General features: G+C 45.9%; 6 non-coding genes across 6 annotated transcripts; all 6 read right to left on the bottom strand.

The window, feature by feature from the left end:
* Nucleotides 1-1,665: 1,665 nt before the first annotated feature.
* LOC130343024 (U2 spliceosomal RNA) lies at nt 1,666-1,856 on the bottom strand. Its single transcript, XR_008882457.1, has one exon. It is a non-coding gene; the product is annotated as a U2 spliceosomal RNA (small nuclear RNA).
* Nucleotides 1,857-3,950: 2,094 nt separating this feature from the next.
* LOC130343023 (U2 spliceosomal RNA) lies at nt 3,951-4,141 on the bottom strand. Its single transcript, XR_008882456.1, has one exon. It is a non-coding gene; the product is annotated as a U2 spliceosomal RNA (small nuclear RNA).
* Nucleotides 4,142-6,233: 2,092 nt separating this feature from the next.
* Nucleotides 6,234-6,424, bottom strand: LOC130343022 (U2 spliceosomal RNA). Its single transcript, XR_008882455.1, has one exon. It is a non-coding gene; the product is annotated as a U2 spliceosomal RNA (small nuclear RNA).
* Nucleotides 6,425-8,519: 2,095 nt separating this feature from the next.
* LOC130343021 (U2 spliceosomal RNA) lies at nt 8,520-8,710 on the bottom strand. Its single transcript, XR_008882454.1, has one exon. It is a non-coding gene; the product is annotated as a U2 spliceosomal RNA (small nuclear RNA).
* Nucleotides 8,711-10,809: 2,099 nt separating this feature from the next.
* Nucleotides 10,810-11,000, bottom strand: LOC130343019 (U2 spliceosomal RNA). The gene has a single exon (XR_008882452.1). It is a non-coding gene; the product is annotated as a U2 spliceosomal RNA (small nuclear RNA).
* Nucleotides 11,001-13,092: 2,092 nt separating this feature from the next.
* On the bottom strand, nt 13,093-13,283 carry LOC130343017 (U2 spliceosomal RNA). Its single transcript, XR_008882451.1, has one exon. It is a non-coding gene; the product is annotated as a U2 spliceosomal RNA (small nuclear RNA).
* Nucleotides 13,284-14,539: the final 1,256 nt, after the last annotated feature.

Genomic DNA, 14,539 nt, shown 5'->3' with positions numbered 1-14,539 from the left:
GGTTAAATCCGGGTTATTTGACAACCTATGGCGGTGATGGTTCTGCTCAGGCAGAGCAGTGCTGATGCTCCTCATAAAGCTGTCGCTGCTGTGAAGGTTCTAGGTGACATCACAAATCCCTTTGGTTACATACACAACAAAGCTGGGTTGTTGTTGTTTACACTCTGCAAGGCCTGTGGAAGTGAGTGACATCATAGCACTGTAGTTCTGAGGGTTCAAGATGGATGCAACAATCTCCTGTTGCTTCTATGAAGGCCGTAATAGACGACATCACCAAACAGCTCCATAGTCACATACACAGCAAAGGAGAGATGTTGTTTACACCTAGTGATGTCAGTGGTATTGAGTGACATCACAGCACAGTGCTAAGGCTCCTGGGCCTGGACACAGCAGCGGCTGCAATATCTCAACGGAGAATACGTTTATATCTATGTGTGTGTGTGCGCATATATATATATATATATATATATATATATATATATATATATATATTCTCCGCCGAAATCACTTTTAAACCCATTTCCACCTTTTTTTCCCTTCTCTTCCTCTTACTTTTTTTTCACGTTTTTTTACGTTTTTCTCCTTTTCGCCTCTTTTCTGGGCGTATTATTCTTCTTTTTCTTCTTTTTTTTCGTCTAATGCATACCCCATCAGTGCAGCAATGCTTATTCAATACCGCCAGCAGATGGAGACACTGGGGGATAATTTTCTAAGGATTTATACTGATTTTTCCTGTCTGAATTTGTCGCACAGAAAGTTGCAGGCCAAATATGTGTGACATTTCTGCGACTTTAGCTTCTAGAGCATTTTTACAACATTATACATAGGTGCTGAATACATAAAAAGCGACTGTTCAGCGACAGACAAGTCGCATCGGCTGAAAGTAGGCCAGAATGTCAGTCCATGTTGGAGCAGGTTTAGATACAGTCTAAAGCATAGATCTCAAAGTCTGTGCACAGAATTTAGCAAGGGCCTCGCACCTTCTGATGCATCAGGTAGGTGCACAATAGCATAGCCTAACCCTCTGTACTTTGGTCTATATTGATGCGGGACATAGACAGCCAGCTGATGACCAATCCATTAGTGCAATGGATGGCTGGAAGCATTTGTCTTTGCCTTTGCAATACCACAGAAGCAATGCATGGTCAATGTACAGCAATGACACACCTGTGTGAACAGCCAGGAGACCCCCCCCCCCCCCCATGTTATGTTACATAGTTACATAGTTAGTACGGTCGAAAAAAGACATATGTCCATCACGTTCAACCAGGGAATTAAGGGGTAGGGGTGTGGCGCGATATTGGGGAAGGGATGAGATTTTATATTTCTTCATAAGCATTAATCTTATTTTGTCAATTAGGAACATTCAGCACCCACCCGCTATCAAGGCAGCTGCCTATCATGTCATGCCCTACCTGCACAGGTGTGCTGGCTACTCAAATGATCCAATTAAGGAGGCCATTTAGTCAGCAGCAGCAGAAGTCCTGTGCCTGGACGCTCCAACAGGGGCCAGACACAAGCAGAAGCAGAAGCAGCAGAAGCAGCAGCAGCACCACCTTTTGTTTTTTGGCTGCAGCAGCAGCAAGGCCCACAGGGCTGGCTAGCTGGCTAGCCAGCAAGCAGGTAGCAATGAAAGTAGGAATCTTTCTTTTTAACCCTGTAAGGGGGTGGTGCACTGTACCCGAAGATACTGCCATATCGGGTCAATGCATAGGGCGACGGAAGCAAGCTTCGAAATCGGCCCCCGTTCTCAAAAATCCATTTAATATATGGTCCCCAGATAGGGGACGTATCAGATATTAAACTGATAAGAACAGATACTACACTTGATCTTAGCCAAAAGGCCGAGAAGCGATAACCGTGAAAGGGGCGGGCCCAACAAGGTCCCCTTCATGGGCACTATCACTGCTTGCTGTCAGGGAGGCTGCCAGACAATTTTCCATGCACACTCTGGGCTGGGGGGCAGTCAACCACCAGTACACACAGCAGAACCTAAACCCATACCATTATTGCTAAGCAGCAAGACAGGGGCCCATTGCACTCCCACGGGGCCTTTTTAAATGCAATCCATAACCCGGATTTGCCAGGAACCCTTCTTACTCCTCCTACTTGCATGTGACACTGGGCTTAGGATCTGCATAGGAAACACACACACAAGCACACACACCTACCTTTGTTGCCTGCAGATGCCTCCTTGGCTGTCCCCAAACGGTATCAAACCAACACCCACGGGAAGCTGTAAGCATAGAGGACATGCCTGCACCCCATTGGACTTACCTGTGTGGGTTAAATCCGGGTTATTTGACAACCTATGGCGGTGATGGTTCTGCTCAGGCAGAGCAGTGCTGATGCTCCTCATAAAGCTGTCGCTGCTGTGAAGGTTCTAGGTGACATCACAAATCCCTTTGGTTACATACACAACAAAGCTGGGTTGTTGTTGTTTACACTCTGCAAGGCCTGTGGAAGTGAGTGACATCATAGCACTGTAGTTCTGAGGGTTCAAGATGGATGCAACAATCTCCTGTTGCTTCTATGAAGGCCGTAATAGACGACATCACCAAACAGCTCCATAGTCACATACACAGCAAAGGAGAGATGTTGTTTACACCTAGTGATGTCAGTGGTATTGAGTGACATCACAGCACAGTGCTAAGGCTCCTGGGCCTGGAGCAGCGGCTGCAATATCTCAACGGAGAATACGTTTATATCTATGTGTGTGTGTGCGCATATATATATATATATATATATATATATATATATATATATATATATATTTCTCCGCCGAAATCACTTTTAAACCCATTTCCACCTTTTTTTCCCTTCTCTTCCTCTTACTTTTTTTTCACGTTTTTTTACGTTTTTCTCCTTTTCGCCTCTTTTCTGGGCGTATTATTCTTCTTTTTCTTCTTTTTTTTCGTCTAATGCATACCCCATCAGTGCAGCAATGCTTATTCAATACCGCCAGCAGATGGAGACACTGGGGGATAATTTTCTAAGGATTTATACTGATTTTTCCTGTCTGAATTTGTCGCACAGAAAGTTGCAGGCCAAATATGTGTGACATTTCTGCGACTTTAGCTTCTAGAGCATTTTTACAACATTATACATAGGTGCTGAATACATAAAAAGCGACTGTTCAGCGACAGACAAGTCGCATCGGCTGAAAGTAGGCCAGAATGTCAGTCCATGTTGGAGCAGGTTTAGATACAGTCTAAAGCATAGATCTCAAAGTCTGTGCACAGAATTTAGCAAGGGCCTCGCACCTTCTGATGCATCAGGTAGGTGCACAATAGCATAGCCTAACCCTCTGTACTTTGGTCTATATTGATGCGGGACATAGACAGCCAGCTGATGACCAATCCATTAGTGCAATGGATGGCTGGAAGCATTTGTCTTTGCCTTTGCAATACCACAGAAGCAATGCATGGTCAATGTACAGCAATGACACACCTGTGTGAACAGCCAGGAGACCCCCCCCCCCCCCCCCATGTTATGTTACATAGTTACATAGTTAGTACGGTCGAAAAAAGACATATGTCCATCACGTTCAACCAGGGAATTAAGGGGTAGGGGTGTGGCGCGATATTGGGGAAGGGATGAGATTTTATATTTCTTCATAAGCATTAATCTTATTTTGTCAATTAGGAACATTCAGCACCCACCCGCTATCAAGGCAGCTGCCTATCATGTCATGCCCTACCTGCACAGGTGTGCTGGCTACTCAAATGATCCAATTAAGGAGGCCATTTAGTCAGCAGCAGCAGAAGTCCTGTGCCTGGACGCTCCAACAGGGGCCAGACACAAGCAGAAGCAGAAGCAGCAGAAGCAGCAGCAGCACCACCTTTTGTTTTTTGGCTGCAGCAGCAGCAAGGCCCACAGGGCTGGCTAGCTGGCTAGCCAGCAAGCAGGTAGCAATGAAAGTAGGAATCTTTCTTTTTAACCCTGTAAGGGGGTGGTGCACTGTACCCGAAGATACTGCCATATCGGGTCAATGCATAGGGCGACGGAAGCAAGCTTCGAAATCGGCCCCCGTTCTCAAAAATCCATTTAATATATGGTCCCCAGATAGGGGACGTATCAGATATTAAACTGATAAGAACAGATACTACACTTGATCTTAGCCAAAAGGCCGAGAAGCGATAACCGTGAAAGGGGCGGGCCCAACAAGGTCCCCTTCATGGGCACTATCACTGCTTGCTGTCAGGGAGGCTGCCAGACAATTTTCCATGCACACTCTGGGCTGGGGGGCAGTCAACCACCAGTACACACAGCAGAACCTAAACCCATACCATTATTGCTAAGCAGCAAGACAGGGGCCCATTGCACTCCCACGGGGCCTTTTTAAATGCAATCCATAACCCGGATTTGCCAGGAACCCTTCTTACTCCTCCTACTTGCATGTGACACTGGGCTTAGGATCTGCATAGGAAACACACACACAAGCACACACCTACCTTTGTTGCCTGCAGATGCCTCCTTGGCTGTCCCCAAACGGTATCAAACCAACACCCACGGGAAGCTGTAAGCATAGAGGACATGCCTGCACCCCATTGGACTTACCTGTGTGGGTTAAATCCGGGTTATTTGACAACCTATGGCGGTGATGGTTCTGCTCAGGCAGAGCAGTGCTGATGCTCCTCATAAAGCTGTCGCTGCTGTGAAGGTTCTAGGTGACATCACAAATCCCTTTGGTTACATACACAACAAAGCTGGGTTGTTGTTGTTTACACTCTGCAAGGCCTGTGGAAGTGAGTGACATCATAGCACTGTAGTTCTGAGGGTTCAAGATGGATGCAACAATCTCCTGTTGCTTCTATGAAGGCCGTAATAGACGACATCACCAAACAGCTCCATAGTCACATACACAGCAAAGGAGAGATGTTGTTTACACCTAGTGATGTCAGTGGTATTGAGTGACATCACAGCACAGTGCTAAGGCTCCTGGGCCTGGACACAGCAGCGGCTGCAATATCTCAACGGAGAATACGTTTATATCTATGTGTGTGTGTGCGCATATATATATATATATATATATATATATATATATATATATATATATATTTCTCCGCCGAAATCACTTTTAAACCCATTTCCACCTTTTTTTCCCTTCTCTTCCTCTTACTTTTTTTTCACGTTTTTTTACGTTTTTCTCCTTTTCGCCTCTTTTCTGGGCGTATTATTCTTCTTTTTCTTCTTTTTTTTCGTCTAATGCATACCCCATCAGTGCAGCAATGCTTATTCAATACCGCCAGCAGATGGAGACACTGGGGGATAATTTTCTAAGGATTTATACTGATTTTTCCTGTCTGAATTTGTCGCACAGAAAGTTGCAGGCCAAATATGTGTGACATTTCTGCGACTTTAGCTTCTAGAGCATTTTTACAACATTATACATAGGTGCTGAATACATAAAAAGCGACTGTTCAGCGACAGAAGTCGCATCGGCTGAAAGTAGGCCAGAATGTCAGTCCATGTTGGAGCAGGTTTAGATACAGTCTAAAGCATAGATCTCAAAGTCTGTGCACAGAATTTAGCAAGGGCCTCGCACCTTCTGATGCATCAGGTAGGTGCACAATAGCATAGCCTAACCCTCTGTACTTTGGTCTATATTGATGCGGGACATAGACAGCCAGCTGATGACCAATCCATTAGTGCAATGGATGGCTGGAAGCATTTGTCTTTGCCTTTGCAATACCACAGAAGCAATGCATGGTCAATGTACAGCAATGACACACCTGTGTGAACAGCCAGGAGACCCCCCCCCCCCCCCATGTTATGTTACATAGTTACATAGTTAGTACGGTCGAAAAAAGACATATGTCCATCACGTTCAACCAGGGAATTAAGGGGTAGGGGTGTGGCGCGATATTGGGGAAGGGATGAGATTTTATATTTCTTCATAAGCATTAATCTTATTTTGTCAATTAGGAACATTCAGCACCCACCCGCTATCAAGGCAGCTGCCTATCATGTCATGCCCTACCTGCACAGGTGTGCTGGCTACTCAAATGATCCAATTAAGGAGGCCATTTAGTCAGCAGCAGCAGAAGTCCTGTGCCTGGACGCTCCAACAGGGGCCAGACACAAGCAGAAGCAGAAGCAGCAGAAGCAGCAGCAGCACCACCTTTTGTTTTTTGGCTGCAGCAGCAGCAAGGCCCACAGGGCTGGCTAGCTGGCTAGCCAGCAAGCAGGTAGCAATGAAAGTAGGAATCTTTCTTTTTAACCCTGTAAGGGGGTGGTGCACTGTACCCGAAGATACTGCCATATCGGGTCAATGCATAGGGCGACGGAAGCAAGCTTCGAAATCGGCCCCCGTTCTCAAAAATCCATTTAATATATGGTCCCCAGATAGGGGACGTATCAGATATTAAACTGATAAGAACAGATACTACACTTGATCTTAGCCAAAAGGCCGAGAAGCGATAACCGTGAAAGGGGCGGGCCCAACAAGGTCCCCTTCATGGGCACTATCACTGCTTGCTGTCAGGGAGGCTGCCAGACAATTTTCCATGCACACTCTGGGCTGGGGGGCAGTCAACCACCAGTACACACAGCAGAACCTAAACCCATACCATTATTGCTAAGCAGCAAGACAGGGGCCCATTGCACTCCCACGGGGCCTTTTTAAATGCAATCCATAACCCGGATTTGCCAGGAACCCTTCTTACTCCTCCTACTTGCATGTGACACTGGGCTTAGGATCTGCATAGGAAACACACACACAAGCACACACCTACCTTTGTTGCCTGCAGATGCCTCCTTGGCTGTCCCCAAACGGTATCAAACCAACACCCACGGGAAGCTGTAAGCATAGAGGACATGCCTGCACCCCATTGGACTTACCTGTGTGGGTTAAATCCGGGTTATTTGACAACCTATGGCGGTGATGGTTCTGCTCAGGCAGAGCAGTGCTGATGCTCCTCATAAAGCTGTCGCTGCTGTGAAGGTTCTAGGTGACATCACAAATCCCTTTGGTTACATACACAACAAAGCTGGGTTGTTGTTGTTTACACTCTGCAAGGCCTGTGGAAGTGAGTGACATCATAGCACTGTAGTTCTGAGGGTTCAAGATGGATGCAACAATCTCCTGTTGCTTCTATGAAGGCCGTAATAGACGACATCACCAAACAGCTCCATAGTCACATACACAGCAAAGGAGAGATGTTGTTTACACCTAGTGATGTCAGTGGTATTGAGTGACATCACAGCACAGTGCTAAGGCTCCTGGGCCTGGACACAGCAGCGGCTGCAATATCTCAACGGAGAATACGTTTATATCTATGTGTGTGTGTGCGCATATATATATATATATATATATATATATATATATATATATATATATATATATATTTCTCCGCCGAAATCACTTTTAAACCCATTTCCACCTTTTTTTCCCTTCTCTTCCTCTTACTTTTTTTTCACGTTTTTTTACGTTTTTCTCCTTTTCGCCTCTTTTCTGGGCGTATTATTCTTCTTTTTCTTCTTTTTTTTCGTCTAATGCATACCCCATCAGTGCAGCAATGCTTATTCAATACCGCCAGCAGATGGAGACACTGGGGGATAATTTTCTAAGGATTTATACTGATTTTTCCTGTCTGAATTTGTCGCACAGAAAGTTGCAGGCCAAATATGTGTGACATTTCTGCGACTTTAGCTTCTAGAGCATTTTTACAACATTATACATAGGTGCTGAATACATAAAAAGCGACTGTTCAGCGACAGACAAGTCGCATCGGCTGAAAGTAGGCCAGAATGTCAGTCCATGTTGGAGCAGGTTTAGATACAGTCTAAAGCATAGATCTCAAAGTCTGTGCACAGAATTTAGCAAGGGCCTCGCACCTTCTGATGCATCAGGTAGGTGCACAATAGCATAGCCTAACCCTCTGTACTTTGGTCTATATTGATGCGGGACATAGACAGCCAGCTGATGACCAATCCATTAGTGCAATGGATGGCTGGAAGCATTTGTCTTTGCCTTTGCAATACCACAGAAGCAATGCATGGTCAATGTACAGCAATGACACACCTGTGTGAACAGCCAGGAGACACCCCCCCCATGTTATGTTACATAGTTACATAGTTGGTACGGTCGAAAAAAGACATATGTCCATCACGTTCAACCAGGGAATTAAGGGGTAGGGGTGTGGCGCGATATTGGGGAAGGGATGAGATTTTATATTTCTTCATAAGCATTAATCTTATTTTGTCAATTAGGAACATTCAGCACCCACCCGCTATCAAGGCAGCTGCCTATCATGTCATGCCCTACCTGCACAGGTGTGCTGGCTACTCAAATGATCCAATTAAGGAGGCCATTTAGTCAGCAGCAGCAGAAGTCCTGTGCCTGGACGCTCCAACAGGGGCCAGACACAAGCAGAAGCAGAAGCAGCAGAAGCAGCAGCAGCACCACCTTTTGTTTTTTGGCTGCAGCAGCAGCAAGGCCCACAGGGCTGGCTAGCTGGCTAGCCAGCAAGCAGGTAGCAATGAAAGTAGGAATCTTTCTTTTTAACCCTGTAAGGGGGTGGTGCACTGTACCCGAAGATACTGCCATATCGGGTCAATGCATAGGGCGACGGAAGCAAGCTTCGAAATCGGCCCCCGTTCTCAAAAATCCATTTAATATATGGTCCCCAGATAGGGGACGTATCAGATATTAAACTGATAAGAACAGATACTACACTTGATCTTAGCCAAAAGGCCGAGAAGCGATAACCGTGAAAGGGGCGGGCCCAACAAGGTCCCCTTCATGGGCACTATCACTGCTTGCTGTCAGGGAGGCTGCCAGACAATTTTCCATGCACACTCTGGGCTGGGGGGCAGTCAACCACCAGTACACACAGCAGAACCTAAACCCATACCATTATTGCTAAGCAGCAAGACAGGGGCCCATTGCACTCCCACGGGGCCTTTTTAAATGCAATCCATAACCCGGATTTGCCAGGAACCCTTCTTACTCCTCCTACTTGCATGTGACACTGGGCTTAGGATCTGCATAGGAAACACACACACAAGCACACACCTACCTTTGTTGCCTGCAGATGCCTCCTTGGCTGTCCCCAAACGGTATCAAACCAACACCCACGGGAAGCTGTAAGCATAGAGGACATGCCTGCACCCCATTGGACTTACCTGTGTGGGTTAAATCCGGGTTATTTGACAACCTATGGCGGTGATGGTTCTGCTCAGGCAGAGCAGTGCTGATGCTCCTCATAAAGCTGTCGCTGCTGTGAAGGTTCTAGGTGACATCACAAATCCCTTTGGTTACATACACAACAAAGCTGGGTTGTTGTTGTTTACACTCTGCAAGGCCTGTGGAAGTGAGTGACATCATAGCACTGTAGTTCTGAGGGTTCAAGATGGATGCAACAATCTCCTGTTGCTTCTATGAAGGCCGTAATAGACGACATCACCAAACAGCTCCATAGTCACATACACAGCAAAGGAGAGATGTTGTTTACACCTAGTGATGTCAGTGGTATTGAGTGACATCACAGCACAGTGCTAAGGCTCCTGGGCCTGGACACAGCAGCGGCTGCAATATCTCAACGGAGAATACGTTTATATCTATGTGTGTGTGTGCGCATATATATATATATATATATATATATATATATATATATATATATATTTCTCCGCCGAAATCACTTTTAAACCCATTTCCACCTTTTTTTCCCTTCTCTTCCTCTTACTTTTTTTTCACGTTTATTTACGTTTTTCTCCTTTTCGCCTCTTTTCTGGGCGTATTATTCTTCTTTTTCTTCTTTTTTTTCGTCTAATGCATACCCCATCAGTGCAGCAATGCTTATTCAATACCGCCAGCAGATGGAGACACTGGGGGATAATTTTCTAAGGATTTATACTGATTTTTCCTGTCTGAATTTGTCGCACAGAAAGTTGCAGGCCAAATATGTGTGACATTTCTGCGACTTTAGCTTCTAGAGCATTTTTACAACATTATACATAGGTGCTGAATACATAAAAAGCGACTGTTCAGCGACAGACAAGTCGCATCGGCTGAAAGTAGGCCAGAATGTCAGTCCATGTTGGAGCAGGTTTAGATACAGTCTAAAGTATAGATCTCAAAGTCTGTGCACAGAATTTAGTAAGGGCCTCGCACCTTCTGATGCATCAGGTAGGTGCACAATAGCATAGCCTAACCCTCTGTACTTTGGTCTATATTGATGCGGGACATAGACAGCCAGCTGATGACCAATCCATTAGTGCAATGGATGGCTGGAAGCATTTGTCTTTGCCTTTGCAATACCACAGAAGCAATGCATGGTCAATGTACAGCAATGACACACCTGTGTGAACAGCCAGGAGACCCCCCCCCCCCCCCCCCCCCCATGTTATGTTACATAGTTACATAGTTAGTACGGTCGAAAAAAGACATATGTCCATCACGTTCAACCAGGGAATTAAGGGGTAGGGGTGTGGCGCGATATTGGGGAAGGGATGAGATTTTATATTTCTTCATAAGCATTAATCTTATTTTGTCAATTAGGAACATTCAGCACCCACCCGCTATCAAGGCAGCTGCCTATCATGTCATGCCCTACCTGCACAGGTGTGCTGGCTACTCAAATGATCCAATTAAGGAGGCCATTTAGTCAGCAGCAGCAGAAGTCCTGTGCCTGGACGCTCCAACAGGGGCCAGACACAAGCAGAAGCAGAAGCAGCAGAAGCAGCAGCAGCACCACCTTTTGTTTTTTGGCTGCAGCAGCAGCAAGGCCCACAGGGCTGGCTAGCTGGCTAGCCAGCAAGCAGGTAGCAATGAAAGTAGGAATCTTTCTTTTTAACCCTGTAAGGGGGTGGTGCACTGTACCCGAAGATACTGCCATATCGGGTCAATGCATAGGGCGACGGAAGCAAGCTTCGAAATCGGCCCCCGTTCTCAAAAATCCATTTAATATATGGTCCCCAGATAGGGGACGTATCAGATATTAAACTGATAAGAACAGATACTACACTTGATCTTAGCCAAAAGGCCGAGAAGCGATAACCGTGAAAGGGGCGGGCCCAACAAGGTCCCCTTCATGGGCACTATCACTGCTTGCTGTCAGGGAGGCTGCCAGACAATTTTCCATGCACACTCTGGGCTGGGGGGCAGTCAACCACCAGTACACACAGCAGAACCTAAACCCATACCATTATTGCTAAGCAGCAAGACAGGGGCCCATTGCACTCCCACGGGGCCTTTTTAAATGCAATCCATAACCCGGATTTGCCAGGAACCCTTCTTACTCCTCCTACTTGCATGTGACACTGGGCTTAGGATCTGCATAGGAAACACACACACAAGCACACACCTACCTTTGTTGCCTGCAGATGCCTCCTTGGCTGTCCCCAAACGGTATCAAACCAACACCCACGGGAAGCTGTAAGCATAGAGGACATGCCTGCACCCCATTGGACTTACCTGTGTGGGTTAAATCCGGGTTATTTGACAACCTATGGCGGTGATGGTTCTGCTCAGGCAGAGCAGTGCTGATGCTCCTCATAAAGCTGTCGCTGCTGTGAAGGTTCTAGGTGACATCACAAATCCCTTTGGTTACATACACAACAAAGCTGGGTTGTTGTTGTTTACACTCTGCAAGGCCTGTGGAAGTGAGTGACATCATAGCACTGTAGTTCTGAGGGTTCAAGATGGATGCAACAATCTCCTGTTGCTTCTATGAAGGCCGTAATAGACGACATCACCAAACAGCTCCATAGTCACATACACAGCAAAGGAGAGATGTTGTTTACACCTAGTGATGTCAGTGGTATTGAGTGACATCACAGCACAGTGCTAAGGCTCCTGGGCCTGGACACAGCAGCGGCTGCAATATCTCAACGGAGAATACGTTTATATCTATGTGTGTGTGTGCGCATATATATATATATATATATATATATATATATATATATATATATTTCTCCGCCGAAATCACTTTTAAACCCATTTCCACCTTTTTTTCCCTTCTCTTCCTCTTACTTTTTTTCACGTTTTTTTACGTTTTTCTCCTTTTCGCCTCTTTTCTGGGCGTATTATTCTTCTTTTTCTTCTTTTTTTTCGTCTAATGCATACCCCATCAGTGCAGCAATGCTTATTCAATACCGCCAGCAGATGGAGACACTGGGGGATAATTTTCTAAGGATTTATACTGATTTTTCCTGTCTGAATTTGTCGCACAGAAAGTTGCAGGCCAAATATGTGTGACATTTCTGCGACTTTAGCTTCTAGAGCATTTTTACAACATTATACATAGGTGCTGAATACATAAAAAGCGACTGTTCAGCGACAGACAAGTCGCATCGGCTGAAAGTAGGCCAGAATGTCAGTCCATGTTGGAGCAGGTTTAGATACAGTCTAAAGCATAGATCTCAAAGTCTGTGCACAGAATTTAGCAAGGGCCTCGCACCTTCTGATGCATCAGGTAGGTGCACAATAGCATAGCCTAACCCTCTGTACTTTGGTCTATATTGATGCGGGACATAGACAGCCAGCTGATGACCAATCCATTAGTGCAATGGATGGCTGGAAGCATTTGTCTTTGCCTTTGCAATACCACAGAAGCAATGCATGGTCAATGTACAGCAATGACACACCTGTGTGAACAGCCAGGAGACCCCCCCCCCCCCCCCCCATGTTATGTTACATAGTTACATAGTTAGTACGGTCGAAAAAAGACATATGTCCATCACGTTCAACCAGGGAATTAAGGGGTAGGGGTGTGGCGCGATATTGGGGAAGGGATGAGATTTTATATTTCTTCATAAGCATTAATCTTATTTTGTCAATTAGGAACATTCAGCACCCACCCGCTATCAAGGCAGCTGCCTATCATGTCATGCCCTACCTGCACAGGTGTGCTGGCTACTCAAATGATCCAATTAAGGAGGCCATTTAGTCAGCAGCAGCAGAAGTCCTGTGCCTGGACGCTCCAACAGGGGCCAGACACAAGCAGAAGCAGAAGCAGCAGAAGCAGCAGCAGCACCACCTTTTGTTTTTTGGCTGCAGCAGCAGCAAGGCCCACAGGGCTGGCTAGCTGGCTAGCCAGCAAGCAGGTAGCAATGAAAGTAGGAATCTTTCTTTTTAACCCTGTAAGGGGGTGGTGCACTGTACCCGAAGATACTGCCATATCGGGTCAATGCATAGGGCGACGGAAGCAAGCTTCGAAATCGGCCCCCGTTCTCAAAAATCCATTTAATATATGGTCCCCAGATAGGGGACGTATCAGATATTAAACTGATAAGAACAGATACTACACTTGATCTTAGCCAAAAGGCCGAGAAGCGATAACCGTGAAAGGGGCGGGCCCAACAAGGTCCCCTTCATGGGCACTATCACTGCTTGCTGTCAGGGAGGCTGCCAGACAATTTTCCATGCACACTCTGGGCTGGGGGGCAGTCAACCACCAGTACACACAGCAGAACCTAAACCCATACCATTATTGCTAAGCAGCAAGACAGGGGCCCATTGCACTCCCACGGGGCCTTTTTAAATGCAATCCATAACCCGGATTTGCCAGGAACCCTTCTTACTCCTCCTACTTGCATGTGACACTGGGCTTAGGATCTGCATAGGAAACACACACACAAGCACACACCTACCTTTGTTGCCTGCAGATGCCTCCTTGGCTGTCCCCAAACGGTATCAAACCAACACCCACGGGAAGCTGTAAGCATAGAGGACATGCCTGCACCCCATTGGACTTACCTGTGTGGGTTAAATCCGGGTTATTTGACAACCTATGGCGGTGATGGTTCTGCTCAGGCAGAGCAGTGCTGATGCTCCTCATAAAGCTGTCGCTGCTGTGAAGGTTCTAGGTGACATCACAAATCCCTTTGGTTACATACACAACAAAGCTGGGTTGTTGTTGTTTACTTTTTTGGAACATCTTAGCTATTGGAACATCTTAGCTATGAGGAGCGATTAAAGGAGTTACAATTGTTTAGTCTTGAGAAGAGACGTTTAAGGGGGGATATGATAAACGTATATAAGTATATTAATGGCCCATACAAAAAATATGGAGAAAAACTGTTCCAGGTTAAACCCCCCCAAAGGACGAGGGGACACTCCCTCCGTCTGGAGAAGAAAAAGTTTAGTCTCAAGGGGCGACACGCCTTCTTTACCGTGAGGACTGTGAATTTATGGAACGGTCTACCTCAGGAACTGGTCACAGCAGGAACAATTAACAGCTTTAAAACAGGATTAGATACATTTATGGAACAAAATAACATTAATGCTTATGAAGAAATATAAAATCCCATCCCTTCCCCAATATCGCGCCACACCCCTACCCCTTAATTCCCTGGTTGAACTTGATGGACATATGTCTTTTTTCGACCGTACTAACTATGTAACTATGTAACTATGTAACACTCTGCAAGGCCTGTGGAAGTGAGTGACATCATAGCACTGTAGTTCTGAGGGTTCAAGATGGATGCAACAATCTCCTGTTGCTTCTATGAAGGCCGTAATAGACGACATCACCAAACAGCTCCATAGTCACATACACAGCAAAGGAGAGATGTTGTTTACACCTAGTGATGT

This window comes from Hyla sarda, unplaced genomic scaffold, assembly GCF_029499605.1.
Source record: "Hyla sarda isolate aHylSar1 unplaced genomic scaffold, aHylSar1.hap1 scaffold_665, whole genome shotgun sequence".
NCBI classification, from domain to species: domain Eukaryota; kingdom Metazoa; phylum Chordata; class Amphibia; order Anura; family Hylidae; genus Hyla; species Hyla sarda.
The sequence above is the reverse complement of the archived record's forward strand: the minus strand, read 5'-3'. Positions and strand labels throughout refer to the sequence as shown.